The 14,499-nt window shown below is 38.1% G+C and overlaps 1 protein-coding gene across 6 annotated transcripts in view; it reads left to right on the top strand.

Moving 5' to 3' along the window:
* BRINP3 (BMP/retinoic acid inducible neural specific 3) overlaps positions 1-14,499 on the top strand; it is a 317,084-nt gene that overhangs the window by 232,091 nt on the left and 70,494 nt on the right. The window lies entirely within an intron of this gene.

Here is a 14,499-nt window from a genome sequence, read left to right as displayed (position 1 = left end):
ATGCAGAGGACACTCGAAGAAGAAATGAAGGTTATTTACTTGTTCTTTGAGATGGACTCTGCATATCCACCGTTCCAACCCTTCTTCCCCTCTAAGGAGCACTAGTGTCATTAATGGTGGAAAGCACTTAGGTGCATTAATGGTGGGAAGAACTGAGATGACAACTGCTACAGTGCTCCCTTTTATAGCCCCATCCTGAGAATGTGCTGGAGTGATAAGGGGAGTGGTGAGAGGGGGCCTCACAAGTGCTTTAACAGTCAATAACAGTAGAAGGCTGGACCATTCAGTACATATTCCAAGTGTGGGAATATGCAAAGTCCATCTCAAAGAACCTCAGTTACAAGTAAGTAACATCCCTTTTTGTTTGTCTCAGATTGTAAATGTGTTAAGCTGCTACATATCATATCTCTTATGATACCATGTTGATTTTGCTGCTGAATATTTAGGTCAATGATAAGTTTCCCAGTAAAAATAATGGCCACTATGGTATTGCAGATTTTCTTCTGTTACTGCATCTTACTCAAGCAGTATTATTTATATTGCAATAGCACCTAGAAGCCCCACTCATGGACTGGGACTCCATTGTGCTAGCTTCTGTACAAAGACTGTTCTTGCCCCCAAAAGAGCTTACTATCTAAACACCTCTTCTCCCTTTGTTGAGAAGAATAGTGACTTTGTTTAATAAGGCGGAGATTCATCAATGTGGTTATGAATAGATACTTTCCCCTGGATGTTAACCAACAGGAATGTTTTGGTTAATTATTTATCAGGTGTCTATTTTAATAAATAATGCCAGTGAGAATTACTGAACATCAATGGGCAGTATCCATCTTAAAATACATGTGGTATTCTGAGGGCGTGGGGGGGCAGCCCCTTACACCAGACCTGAGGAATACTGGATAGAAAGACAGCTAAAACTTAGCTTCAGCTCTACTCCATGGAGTTTATTAGTGTTACTAGAGAGATGAAGACAGCTTGTTTAAATGAGATCCCTGAGTCACACACAGTTAAGTTTCACTGCAGCAGTAACAGCCTTGGGCAGTCCACCATGAAGGACAAGATCATTTCCCTAAACAACATGGATGCTTGGAAAAATCTTTGTGCCCCATTGGAGCCTTGATAACTGAGTATAAAACCTGTTTTTCTATGGACTGAGCAATACACAATTCAAAAATATCCAGAGCTCAATAGCACCTTCCCTCCCATCAGATGCAATCAGTGCCATCTCTCAGCTAAGGGAGAGCTTGGCTGAAGTCTGAAAGTAGATGAAGAGCAATTCACTGACGCTACATCCAGTAAATATTGAGTGAGGGGAGAGGGATGTCATTTTGAACAACTCAACACCTCTATAACCCTTATATCACCACCCGTCTTTGAGGGAATCTGGCCAGAGATTATTAAAAGAGTCTACAGCTTTAGTATTCACCTGGACTTTTCACCACTTATGTATAGTCAAAGCAATGGCTGCAAATATACCCCTTTTTAATCAATATCTGGAAAGCGGGCTACTCCATCCCCATCAAATTTAGACTTAGCCACAAATCTGTGATGTCTAGCCTTATAGTTTTCAGTATCTCGGAAAGAGATTATTAAACATATCAATAGGACAAGAAAAAAGTAAAACCCACTCACGGTGTGCTCTCAGTGTGCAGTGAGCATAATGTCAAGGGAAAAAATTGCTAATACTGGAGCCCTACATTTATAAAATATTGGCAATTCAACTATATTTAAAAATATGGTATTGATCTGCATGTCAGTTTAACATGAACACAGCATATTGGTAATTATTACTAGATTTATTCCTTAAACAATATGAAAGTAGATAAATTATTAATAGGAATTCCATTAAACCATTTCCCTTGACCCCTCACACACCCTTATCTCTTGAATTTATTTCAATAAACGTGGACAATATAGTGGATATGAGTGTCTAAATCCCTTAGGCAAGCTTTGAAAATCTCTGCCTTCCATTTTTAGAATATTTTGTATAAAGACATACACTGAAAGAAGGACAACATAGGTGAAAAATGTTGTCCGGCATTTGGTACTGTTCTGAATTGGGTATGTGGGTGTGGGGGGAGGAGGGGGAAGGAGAGGGAGTGACAATGTTTGACAGAAGATAGTGGGGAATGACAAAAACTGTATAAATCATATTACTTTTTGAAAAGCCCTTCCAACAGAAATTTCACGTAATGTCAACTTTCTATTGAAACTGATAATTATGAGACATTATGAATGCTTTGGATATTCTGAAACATAGGAGATATTATTTAATACATGTTAATAGCATATTTCAGGAAAAACTGTCAAAAATGAAGAGGCCATTTTAAACAGTTCACATTTAATTTCCCTGCAGCAAATAAGGGAAATTCCTGTAGTCCTTTCTCAGGCCAACATCCCATTTTAATGGATTTGAGGGCATAAGGGGGTGCAGAGGCCTTTTGTTTTCTTTTCCTAATGAGCCTAGAGTCTAAAAGGACAAGACAGTGATGATGGAAAGGGAAATGACTTGTCCAAGGTCATACAGCATATCATTATTGAATTAAAGACTAGAACGTAGGCTCCTTTCAGTCACAGCCCAATGCACTACCCCTGTGCTGGTTTTCTGTACACAAAACGGATTTCATCCAGTGTTATTTATGTAACTCAAATCCAGGTAAACTTGCATATGTGAGTTTACGAGTTTTCTAACTTTCCTGCTTTCCACTCCTTTTTAGTTTAAATATATAACAAATGTGCCATCAAACAGAGAAACTCTGCCACAGATAGCAGATCTGTAATTGCTGTTGCGTTCAACAGGGGTCACACACATGTATCCATGGCCGGAATTTGTCCTAAAGAATAAGACTGCAAACATTCTCTTTAAGACTACTTGTCTGCTGTCAGTGTTCTCTCTCCTTTGTCTATTTCAGATAAAACAATTAAAGGGTATATTTGTAGATTTTCAAAGGCATAAAATACCAGTTCAGTGCCTAACTACCATCTGTGCCTTTGAAAATCTCCTATGGCTCTCTAGTACTAATGAATTAAAAAAAAAAAAAAAAAAAAAAAAACAAGAAAAAAACAAGAAAACCCCCCTCAAAATGATTCTCTTAGCTCCACTGCTCCCTAAGAAAAGTAGAGAGCTTATAAAATTTTCTCCTAGATAGAATTGTAAGGCCTAATTTACCAAAATGTATATGTCAGAATTTAAGTACAGTTGAAAGTCAAATTTGTAGATACATACTGCAGTGGCACATGCATATAGCCATTTATTGTGTATATCTAACAAACCTCTTGCAGACACAGAAAACAGATTGATGCATGCAATCATGTTAAATGCACACCAAATTAGGTGAGCAATTAGCATACATATTATTGGAAAAAATCAGGTGTCTTCTGCCAGATAGGCACCTCTGAGCTATGGATGATTTTTCCAGGAACAATTCATAGCTAGCAGCAATTTCTCCCTAGGACAGTGATGATTAATAAAGATTTGGTAGGCTAACAAAATTCAAATCTGAAATGTCCCAGTCATTGTTATGTGTAGATTTAATTTAACACACTCTTTTCTGACATCTTACAAGAACTCAAATCCCACTTTGGGCAATGAACATTTCCAGTAGCATATTACTTTTCTCACAATGTCCTTGGCTGGCTTTATCATTGTAGTTTCCCTCCAGAAACTCAAAACACAGTTAGTTCTTTGAGTTTCATGTAACCTCCTAATATTAGAAAACATACTGTGTTTTCACCCAAAGAACTGACAGCTATTTTGAATTGTTTACTCTAAGCCATCTGCTTATTCCTTATCATATCTTATACACACAGCCATATCTTCTGGCCTTCAGACTTCACTACCACCCTTGCAAGATGAGCAGCTGTTTTCTTATCAAAAATTCATACTGAAACTTTTCATGCTAAATTCTTAGTACATTTCATTAGTGTCTCAAGGACCTTGGCTGAATTCATGTTTAAGCACGATCCTCCATGAGAAGAATATTCTAAGAAGCTGTATTTTAATAGTGGCATAAAGAGAGTGCTTTTGGTCAAAACGAATCCATGTTTCATTTACCCCATTTTTATGTACAATAAATTGTGCCTATTTTGACATATATAATGCCTCTGAAATTATGCCAGTTACAAATGGGTTTAAAAATTGTGTAACTTTTCCAGTATCACCTGTACTTATAACAACGTTCAGGAAAGCACTTAAGCAAACACATAATTTTCAGCACAGAACCTATCCCATTGACACCCATGTGCTCAAGGACTCCATCCAATATCCACGGAAAGACGCCAAGTGGTGCTGAGTCAGTCCCCAGAGCTTTGATGGACTGGGATTATAATAAGCATACTCATTTTACTGTGTGACTGTCAAACCAGCATGATGAATACTATTTGTGAAGACGACATTGTTAACAGTACATTACTATTTTAAAAGGCTTTTTGGATTCTCTTAAGCAAGAATAAAAAATATCCCATGTAAAGAAGAAGGATTGTAAGTATTCTGCTATATCAGCTACTAGATCTGTAGAAAAAACCCTTTCCAGAGGAAGTCTTTGTGAGGGCATACAAGGGTCAGGTCATGACCCACTGAATGCCCTAAAATCCATGGAGACCCCTGCACATCATGGAATCATAGAATATTAGGGTTGGAAGAAACCTCAGGAGGTCATCTAGTCCAATCCCCTGCTCAAAGCAGGGCAAACACCAACTAAATCATCCCAGCCAGGGCTTTCTCAAGCTGGACCATAAAAACCTCTAAGGATGGAGATTCCACCACCTCCTTAGGTAATCCATTCCAGTGCTTCACCACCCTTCTAGTGAAATAGTGTTTCCTAATCTCCAACCTAGACCTCCCCCACTGCAACTTGAGACCATTACTCCTTGTTCTGTCATCTGCCGCCACTGAGAAGAGCCTAGCTCCATCCTCTTTGGAAACCCCCTTCAGGTAGTTGAAAGCTACTATCAAATCCCCCCTCACTTTTCTCTTCTCCAGATACCAGGAGAATGGTAAATGGCCATATCCTCTGCATTATTCCCTGGCCCACATTCCCTGAGTCCACATTCCCTGAGCCATCTGCTCACTGCTGCACCCTCTTCCACATCATCCCATTCAATGGGCAGACATTGCAGCATACGAGTTAATATGACAATTAGCATCAATACTTTTTGCCCAGATTTCTGACAAATGTGTGATTTCATCATGAGGTCAGATTGCATAGTGCACCACCATTGTCCGCAAACAAACACTTACAGAATCCCAGTAGTAATTTGATTACATGATGGTCTTTTGCCATCTTAGAGGGAAGGAATTATGATGTTTCTTTAGGATTCTCCACTCTTTCCTTCCATGTTCATTGCCCAGTTTTGGCTGGTATTTGTACCTATTGGATTTCCTCCCCACCTCAGACCATAATGGATGATTTCATTTTTAGCAGGTAAGTACCAGTAAGTTGACACCTACCTGCACGTTGTCTGGAGAGGTGAGATGAAAAGACCTGAGCACGGGAGAGAAGGGCGGGATCCTGTACTGCCTTTGCTTTAATCCTGCCCTAGAGGTCTGCTGAGTGTCTTTGAAAAGCCAGCCACTTCACTGACCTGCCTAAATGGGAGCAGACCTTTTTTTTGAACATTTAGTCCCAATATTAGATGCTGAGCCCTTTGAAAGCCTAAACCCATGATCAGAGGGACAGGAGCTATCTTTCTATATTTGTATAGTACTTAGTGGAATAAATATCCTTATCAAGATGTCTTTTATTAATAACAATAACTTAAGATAGATTTGAGTGGTGCCCAAGCAGAAAATTTTCTATAGTACCACAGAACTGTACAATACCTAGCAACATCCCATATAAATTGCTTCAAACCACTGAGAACTTACATGAAAAAAAGTGTTACCAAAAGATAGTAACAATTTTCCACAAAATTCACAGAAATAAAAGAAACGTATTGATACTTCTTCTTAGCATATGTGCAACGTGCGTCAGGTGGCACATGACCAGGATTCATTACTGAATCTGGTCCGCTGATTGGATCGTTAGCTTCCCTGGCCCAGGACCGGTACTGACAGGGAGCATGACATGAATGCTGATGCATGTGGGCTGCTCAGTGGCATTTAAGTGTGGTTGCTATGATAGCAAGGAATTAGATGAAATGACTCATGAGCTCCCTTCCAGTCCTAGCTTCTTAAAAGAAAATTACATTGACTATTGTAAATTAATTGTTGACACTGCACTGCATGTTTTAAAATAATAATAATAAAAAGCAGGACTGTTAAAAAACAAATATGAAGATATGGATGACAGGATTATTAAGACTATTTATGAAAATTGTGACATCTCATCAAATATATGCCATTTTCATAATCATGTTTTAAGTTATAAATAACTTCTGAAAACCTGAAAGTAAAAATCTTTTTCCATCCTGATATTTGATTTTCATCCTGTGCACATACACGGAATGCTTACTCCATATTTATTTTTTTCTTTCCTTGAACGGGAGGCTGTTGGTGTTGAAATCACCCCATAAGAAATAAATGTCATTTGGTGTGTTTGTTTTGAAAAGGAAGTGGCGGGAAAAGAAAGGGGAAGAAGCGTACAAAGAATTATAGAGACTTAGCTAAGAGATCAAATGTTAAGAACACATTTTTGAATGCTATCCTTTTCTGTTTCTATGCATTCATTAGAAATATAGAAAAGTTACATTTTACTGTTTATAAAAGATAACACAAGTCATATTTTCAAAGCCACTTTGGAAAGGGCCACTGCAAAATGTTTCCCATGCAAACATGTTATAACTCTCAAGATACTGTAGACATGTGTATAGACTTTGGATAGATATCTTACTACTCAGCTTGGGCTCAAGTGATCAGGCCAAGCCAGTCCTGAAACATGCTTAAATGAGCATGTGGTAAGTAGTCCCACTGAATTAATTGAGTTGATGTGTGTGCTACATGTTAAGCATTTGCCTAAATGGATCAGGGCCACAGTATCTTACAGGTATTAACCCAATAAAGCATGTATTTTTCTCCTCACAAATTTGTGGTTATGCACAAATTTAGAGGCCAGACTGTGGCCTTGCTCTCCACAAATATTCTTACATTACACTTGAAAATGTGCTTGGCACAGATGTTTGTGAAAGGAAAACTCAGCATCTGCAGAAAGCAAAACAAAAGTGGCATGAAAATTGCTTAAATCAACTGATTTTAAAATTTGAATAAATCTTTGCTGAAAATGTTGTTCATTATGAGCCCAGCCTCCATCATATTGTGATTGAAATGTATTATTACAGCTGCATTGCTTTTTATGTTATTTCTTTAAGTCCCTTGAGTCAGTGGATTTAGGCTGCATAAAGAATATCTGAAAGAGTGCATAATTCCTTAATAACTGCTGGATTTCCTGTTGCTGAACAGTGATGCGTTTTGTAAATAGTGATACATAATCATCAGAAGAAATGAAAACACTGAAAGATTTATCTGAAATGGAGGGCTAGATTCTTGGTTGATGTAAGTCAGTATAACTCCCCTGAATTCAATGAAGCTATCCTGATTTACACCAACCAACGATCTACCCTGACATTGTATTATTTTTTTTTCAAATCTTCGTGTAGATTGAATTATTAACACTCTCTTCCTGAAATCATCTTGTCTAAAAGAATGGGATTTAAAGGACAAAAGAAAATTCATTAAGAGACTCTACTAGAAGGGCCAATCTACTTATTATTGAAATAAATGTCAGTAAAGTTAAAGTTCATGTATCTTTCATTTTTGTGGACAGTGTTTGCATCTTGAACAATCTCACTTCATGAACAATCCACATAAATCAACAGAAGAGAATAGCTCTGATGTGTCTGGTCCTATTTTTCAGAGGACGATTTAGGGAATTATCTATTAATAGTATGGTGAACTTGTCTACTGTATTTTGGGAACAACAAAATTCCACACTATTTTCAGACACCATCTTGGATGTGCTGTTTCACCTAACACAAACATAAAAGCTTTCAGGGGTTGATTCTCTAAAGCTCTAGTGGTAGTTAGGTGCTGAGCACTCACTGAAAGTCAATGAAGTTTAGACACCTAATTGACATTTGTGACTTTGAAAATCTGCTCCTTAAATCCTCTTGTCAATTACAGAAGCCTGAAAATGAACCTTAATGTATACTTCCAAACAACATGGTTCACAAAATCATACTATAATATTTTAAAGAACGTATTTCTACAGTCTTGTAGAGATTTGTCATTAAGCCAGTTACAATGATAAAGTAGTTGCTAAAATCAGAGTAATAATAAGTGAGTGCTTTAATTTGTAAAAAGCAAATATAGGATCAGCCTTATTGGTGACCACCAGGAAAACAGGTGACTCACTCTTTCAATTTGAGAGAACGGTGTTTTGTTGTTGAGTCTTATCACAACAAAGGAGGTTCTGGGGGAAATGGTAAAATAACAACATGGAGGAAGCTTATGTTTAGTGGAGTGAGATTTGTGCTAAGGCTCACTTTCAATAGGCAAATTCCTGCTTTTTCTATAAAGGTTCTTATCCCACTCTCATCTCTGTAGTATCTCAGCTTCTTCCAGTAGTGCATTTTCAATGTGATTAACATCACCTGTTGTTCTCCCATCCTCTTCATTAAGCAAGCACTTTTAAGTGTGATTACTATGTGAGATGTTTGTTGATGGATGACTCTAGAGAAGTTTCAGCAAGGTTAAATTTGGTCCATAATGTTTAGCTGTAACCACTTTTCTATTTAGTAGAAAAATCCAGTACAATTTTGTTTTTCTTTTACTTGAAGACTACCCTCACCCCCAATAAGCCATTGATATTTGCTGTTTCCTTGGGTGTAGTTTACTCTGAAAATTATCTTTGTAAAAATGGGTACCAGGGGATTCCATTTGTATTGCCTCAATAGCTCCAAATCAAATTAGCTCAGTTTATATTTTCTTTTGTTTTCCCCCCCAGCTGCCAACCGTTCAGAGTCTACCTGCAGTGTGGACACCAGCTTAGGTTTGTTCTTTCTCCCATACCATCACAGGTGATGAGACCCTACATTCCAAATTGTGCCCTCAGTAGCTCACATGCAGTCTCATTCTCATTTAATTTGTAGCAGTAATGCTTAACATATTTCCAGATTACCTTTAGCTAACAACTAGTTTAAAATTATCTTGATATTTTCAGTATTTCCTGTGTTTCCCTTAGCAGTGGGAAAGACTATTTAGGATGATGTCTGAAGGTAACTGACAAGTTTAAGCTGTGCCATTGTACAGTATGTCCTCATTTGCTCTTGTCTCATCTATTAAAAAGTACAGGGGTTGTAGAAGCATTGCTGAGGGCATACTTTAGAGACAATGGGGTTGCACAGATGTTCCTATGGGTACATTTTTATGTACATTCTATTATGCTGATGCAAAGGAAGGAGAGCGCCCAGCTTGGCTTTCAGATCACAGGCTGAGTTTGCAGGGCTAGTAGCTAGAACTAAATATATCTCCTTGTACACTGAGCAAATTTGATCTGGAAATAGTAAGACAATGCATTTGGAATCCCACAATACCCTTTGCAAAGAAACACTTTTCTCAATAGAAGTGCTTTTGTACAGTAGCTTGACGATCCATTACTGGTTTTCCAAGTACTCCATTTTAACTGGGAGAGAAGATGCTACATAAACTTAATAAATCAAACTTAAAATTAAAACTGGAGGGTGAAGGACTCCTTTAATCTATAAAGAAGACAGATTTAACTTTGTGCCATGATAGGTTATGTTATCATTGATTCAGAAGGGAGAAAGAATGTGTCTATGAAAGATCCATGCAATCTCATAGTATATAGGAGGTGTTATCATTCACTCAGTGCCCACTGCCTCTCCTCTGACCAAAACAGACCCAATTGCTACATCAGGATTGGAAGCCAATTGCTATGCCACGTGAGTCTCATTCTAAATCTTAATTGAAAGACTCATTGTGAACAGTCTGAGCTGAATCACTGGCAGTAGAAGTTCCTTGTTAAACATTGTGAATAAAGACATTAGTCAATATGGTTCAATCCATTTGCCCCAGAGCTGTATAGCAGTGGTTCTTTTAAGATGGGGCCTAGAGCTTCAGGCTCAAGAAAAAAAAAAAAGCTTCAAGCCTCCTGTGTTTTTAATATAATTATTGTTTACTCTATTGTCTTGCAAAGGTGTTAATTTGCCTCCCAGTAATTAACTTCCCCATGTGGTTGTCAGGCAATTTAATCAATAGTAAGAACAGATATACCCAGATGTCATTGCTTCTGTGACCAATATTCTCCCCTCACCCCTGTGGAGGTGTCAATGTTTTAATAAAGTGAACAGGTGCAATATACAGAATTTCTTCAGAGCCAATTTCTAAATTGTTCATCTCATATTCCAAAAGTGAAAGGACAGCCAATCAGACTCCGACAACATAATTGCCTCATTTTCAACCCTAAAAGCATTATGTGCCTCCTGCTAGTTTAGCACCTGGCAAATCTACTTAAAGTTATGCAAGATGTTGTTTGCTCAGATAATGCTTAAAGTATCATGACATTGTAATGAAGGAGAAGGAGAGGGTTTAATCTAGTATGAATCTACATTAGTCCTGTACATGGTGGACGTAAGTAGTTTCTTTGAAAGCTGGTAACGAATCTCACTCTTGGGACGATTTTAATCCATTCTGGCATCCTTGAACTCAATATTACAAGAGATGTCATTCTTGTCTTCTCTTTCCTCTTTATGGAGATTATCTCTGGTGATTTGTCATTTCTTAATCATTTGTAATGTGTATATATAATACTTCTTCCAAGAAGAAGTCTCATTTTTGTTTTTTTCCCCCTCAGTAATTTCTCCTTCCTTTTCTAGAACTATAGTTCTGGGACAAGTCTTTCATTTGTTTGCCTTGTCTAATTTAGACCCAAATCCCAAAATAAAGACAACAGGAGTCAGCCCACATGGTGCTCCCTGTAGGGAGCCGTAAAACGGCCTTACGTTTTAATTTTTTGGAAGCAGCAGTGGTTATGCTTAAGTTTCTGGTTTTTAAGTACTATGTTAGTCTGCAGCTTTAGGGAAATGACATTTATGATGATAGTAACTAAAGCTGGGCAAAAATAACAACCAACCCTCTCCCCCCCCCCAGAATTTATGTCCCATGATCAATTCTGATATTTTCACTTTTTTTTTTTCATTCCAAATTGGGACAAAAAAGTCAAGACAGATTTGTCATAGAGTGAACAGTTCTTAAAAAAAAAATCTGATTTGAAAGTGTTGAAACATTTCATTTTTGATATTGCCCATCAAAATTAAACACACATTCCCAAACAACCTCCCTAGGCAATTTATTCCAGTGCTTAACCACCCTGACAGTTAAGAAGTTTTTCCTAATGTCCAACCTAACCCTCCCTTGCTGTAATTTAAGCCCATTGCTTCTTGTCCTATCCTCAGAGGTTGAGGAAAAACATTTTTTTCTCCCTCCTTGTAACAACCTTTTACATACTTGAAAACTGTTATGTCCCCTCTCAGTCTTCTCTTTTCCAGACTAAACAAAACCATTTTTTTCAATCTTCCCTCACAGGTCATGTTTTCTAGACCTTTAATCATTTTTGTTGCTCTTCTCGGTACTCTCGCCAATTTGTCCACATCCTTCCTGAAATGTGCCCAGAACTGAACAAAATACTCCAGTTGAGGCCTAATCAGTGTGGAGTAGAGCAGAAAAATTACTTCTCATGTCTTGCTTACAACACTCCTGCTAATACATCCCTGAATGTTCACTTTTTTGCAACAGTGTTACACTGTTGACTCATATTTAGCTTGTGGTCCAGTATGACCACCAGATCCCATTCCGCAGTACTTCTTGTATGTGTGCAATTGATTGTTCCTTCCTAAATGGAGTACTTTGCATTTGTCCTTATTGAATTTCACCCTATTTACTTCAGACCATTTCTCCAGTTTGTCCAGATCATTTTGAATTTTAATCCTATCCCGCAAAGTACTTTCAACACCTCCCAGCTTGGTATCGTCCGCAAACTTTATAAGCGTAATCTGTGTGCCATTATCTACATCATTGATGAAGATATTGAACAGAACCGGACACAGAACAGATCTCTGTGGGATCCCACTTGTTATATGCCCTTTCAGCATGACTGTGAACCACTGATAACTACTCTCTGGAAGGTTTTCCAACCAGTTTTGCACCCACTTTATAGTAGCTCCATCTACTTGCATTTTCCTAGTTTATTTATGAGACGGTCATGCGAGACAATATCAAAAGCTTTACTAAAAATCAAGATATACTACATATACCGCTTCCCCCCATCCACAAGGCTTGTTATCCTGTCAAAGAAAGCTATCAGGTTGGTTTGACACGATTTTTTTTTTGACAAATCCATGGTGACTGTTACTTATTACCTTATTATCTTCTAAATGTTTGCAAATTGATTGTTTAATTATTTGCTCCATTATCTTTCCAGGTACAGAAGTTAAACTGACTAGTCTGTAATTCCCTGGGTTGTCCTTATTTCCCTTTTTATAGATGGGTGATATATTTGCCGTTTTCCAGTCTTCTGGAATCTCTCCTGTCTTCCATGACTTCCCAAAGATAATTGCTAATGGCTCAGATATCTCCTTAGTCATCTCCTTGAGTATTCTAGGATGCATTTCATCAGGCCATGGTGACTTGAAGACATCTAATTTGTCCAAGTAATTTTTAACGTGTTCTTTCCCTATTTTAGCCTCTTCTGATCCTACCTCATTTTCACTGGCATTCACTACATTAGACATCCAATCACCATCAACCTTCCTGGTGAAAACTGAAACAAAGAAATCATTAAGCACCTCTGCCATTTCCACATTTTCTGTTATTATCCCCCCCGCCCCGCCATTGAGTAATGGGCCTACCCTGTCCTTGGTTTTCCTCTTGCTTTCAATGTATTTGTAGAATGTTTTCTTGTTACCCTTTATGTCTCTAGCTAGTTTGATCTCATTTTGTGTCTTAGCCTTTCTAATTTTGTCCCTACATACTTGTGTTATTTGTTTATATTCATCCTTTATAATTTGATCTAGTTTCCACTTTTTGTAGGACTCTTTTTAGATTTTTAGATCATTGAAGATCTCCTGGTTAAGCCAGAGTGGTCTCTTGCCATACTTCTTATCTTTCCTAGGCAGTGGGATAGTTTCCTCTTGTGCCCTTAATAGTGTCTCTTTGAAAAACTGCCAACTGTCTTCTATTGTTTTTCCTCTTATACTTGCTTCTCATGGGATCATACCTTCAATGCTTCAACCTCTCTGGCCACTCAGTAACAGATTTAAAGGTGGCAATTTTGCAACAGAAAAGCTTCAAAAACAGATTTCAACGATAAACTGCTGAACTTGAATTAATATGCAAACTAGATACTATCAATTTAGGCTTAAATAGAGACTGGGAATGGCTGAGCCATTACACACATTGAATCTATTTCCCCATGTTAAGTATCCTCACACCTTCTTGTCAAACTGTCTTAAATGGGCTATCTTGATTATCACTACAAAAGTTTTTTTTTTCTTCTGCTGACAATAGTTCATCTTAATTAATTAGCCTCTTAGAGTTTGTAAGGCAACTCCCACCTTTTCATGTTCTCTGTATGTGTGTATATATATATATATATCTTCACTATATGTTCCATTCTATGCATCCAATGAAGTGGGCCGATGATCACTTTCACCCAAGCTGTCTTCCACTTTCAAATTCTTATCCAGTTCCTCCCTATTTGTCAAAATCCAATCTAGAACAGCCTCTCCCCTGGTAGCTATCTTCACCTTCTGAAATAAAAAAATGTCTCCAATACATTCCAAGAACTTGTTGGATAATCTGTGCCCTGCTGTGTTATTTTTCCAACAGATGTCTGAGTAGTTGAAGTCCCCCATCACCAAGTCCTGTGCTCTGGATGATTTTGTTAGCTGTTTAAAAAAAGCCTCATCCACCTCTTCTTCCTGGTTAGGTGGTCTGTAGTAAATCCCTATCATGACATCACCCTTGATTTTACCCCTTTTGTCTTACCCAGAGACTTTCAACAAGTCTGTCTCCTATTTCCATGAGAGCACCTCATGTTACAGGTAGTGCCTTGTATACCTCAGGAATATTCCCTAATTGGGTTTGGAGACTCTACCCTTAATAGAAGTGCTTAGTTCTCTAACATCTTCCCCTGCATCTTAGCTCTCGTCAATATAAGGGAGGGTGAAGATCTAAGTGAGCCAGTTACAGCTTCCTATTCTGCATCAATTTGACAGTTAAATCATCCTGGGGGCTACTGTAATTTATACCACCTCCATACTGTCCCAAAGAGATCCTATACTTGTGGAGGACCAATGCACTGTACTCCACCCTACACTCCCCTCCAACTGACACTCTGATATGCACATCCCCTGACATTCTTCCTCCACTAGGGTTGGGGGAGGAACTCCCAGCAGAGCAGTTGCCCCAGCAGGCTAGTGGAGGGAGTTCCCCACTGGCCATTTCTGGCAAGAATCCAGCTACTTTGCACCCCCTGAGCAGCATAA

This window comes from Trachemys scripta, chromosome 8 (assembly GCF_013100865.1).
Source record: "Trachemys scripta elegans isolate TJP31775 chromosome 8, CAS_Tse_1.0, whole genome shotgun sequence".
Taxonomy (NCBI): Eukaryota; Metazoa; Chordata; order Testudines; family Emydidae; genus Trachemys; species Trachemys scripta.
Note: the sequence above shows the minus strand (reverse complement) of the source record. Positions and strands in the feature narration are given on the sequence as shown.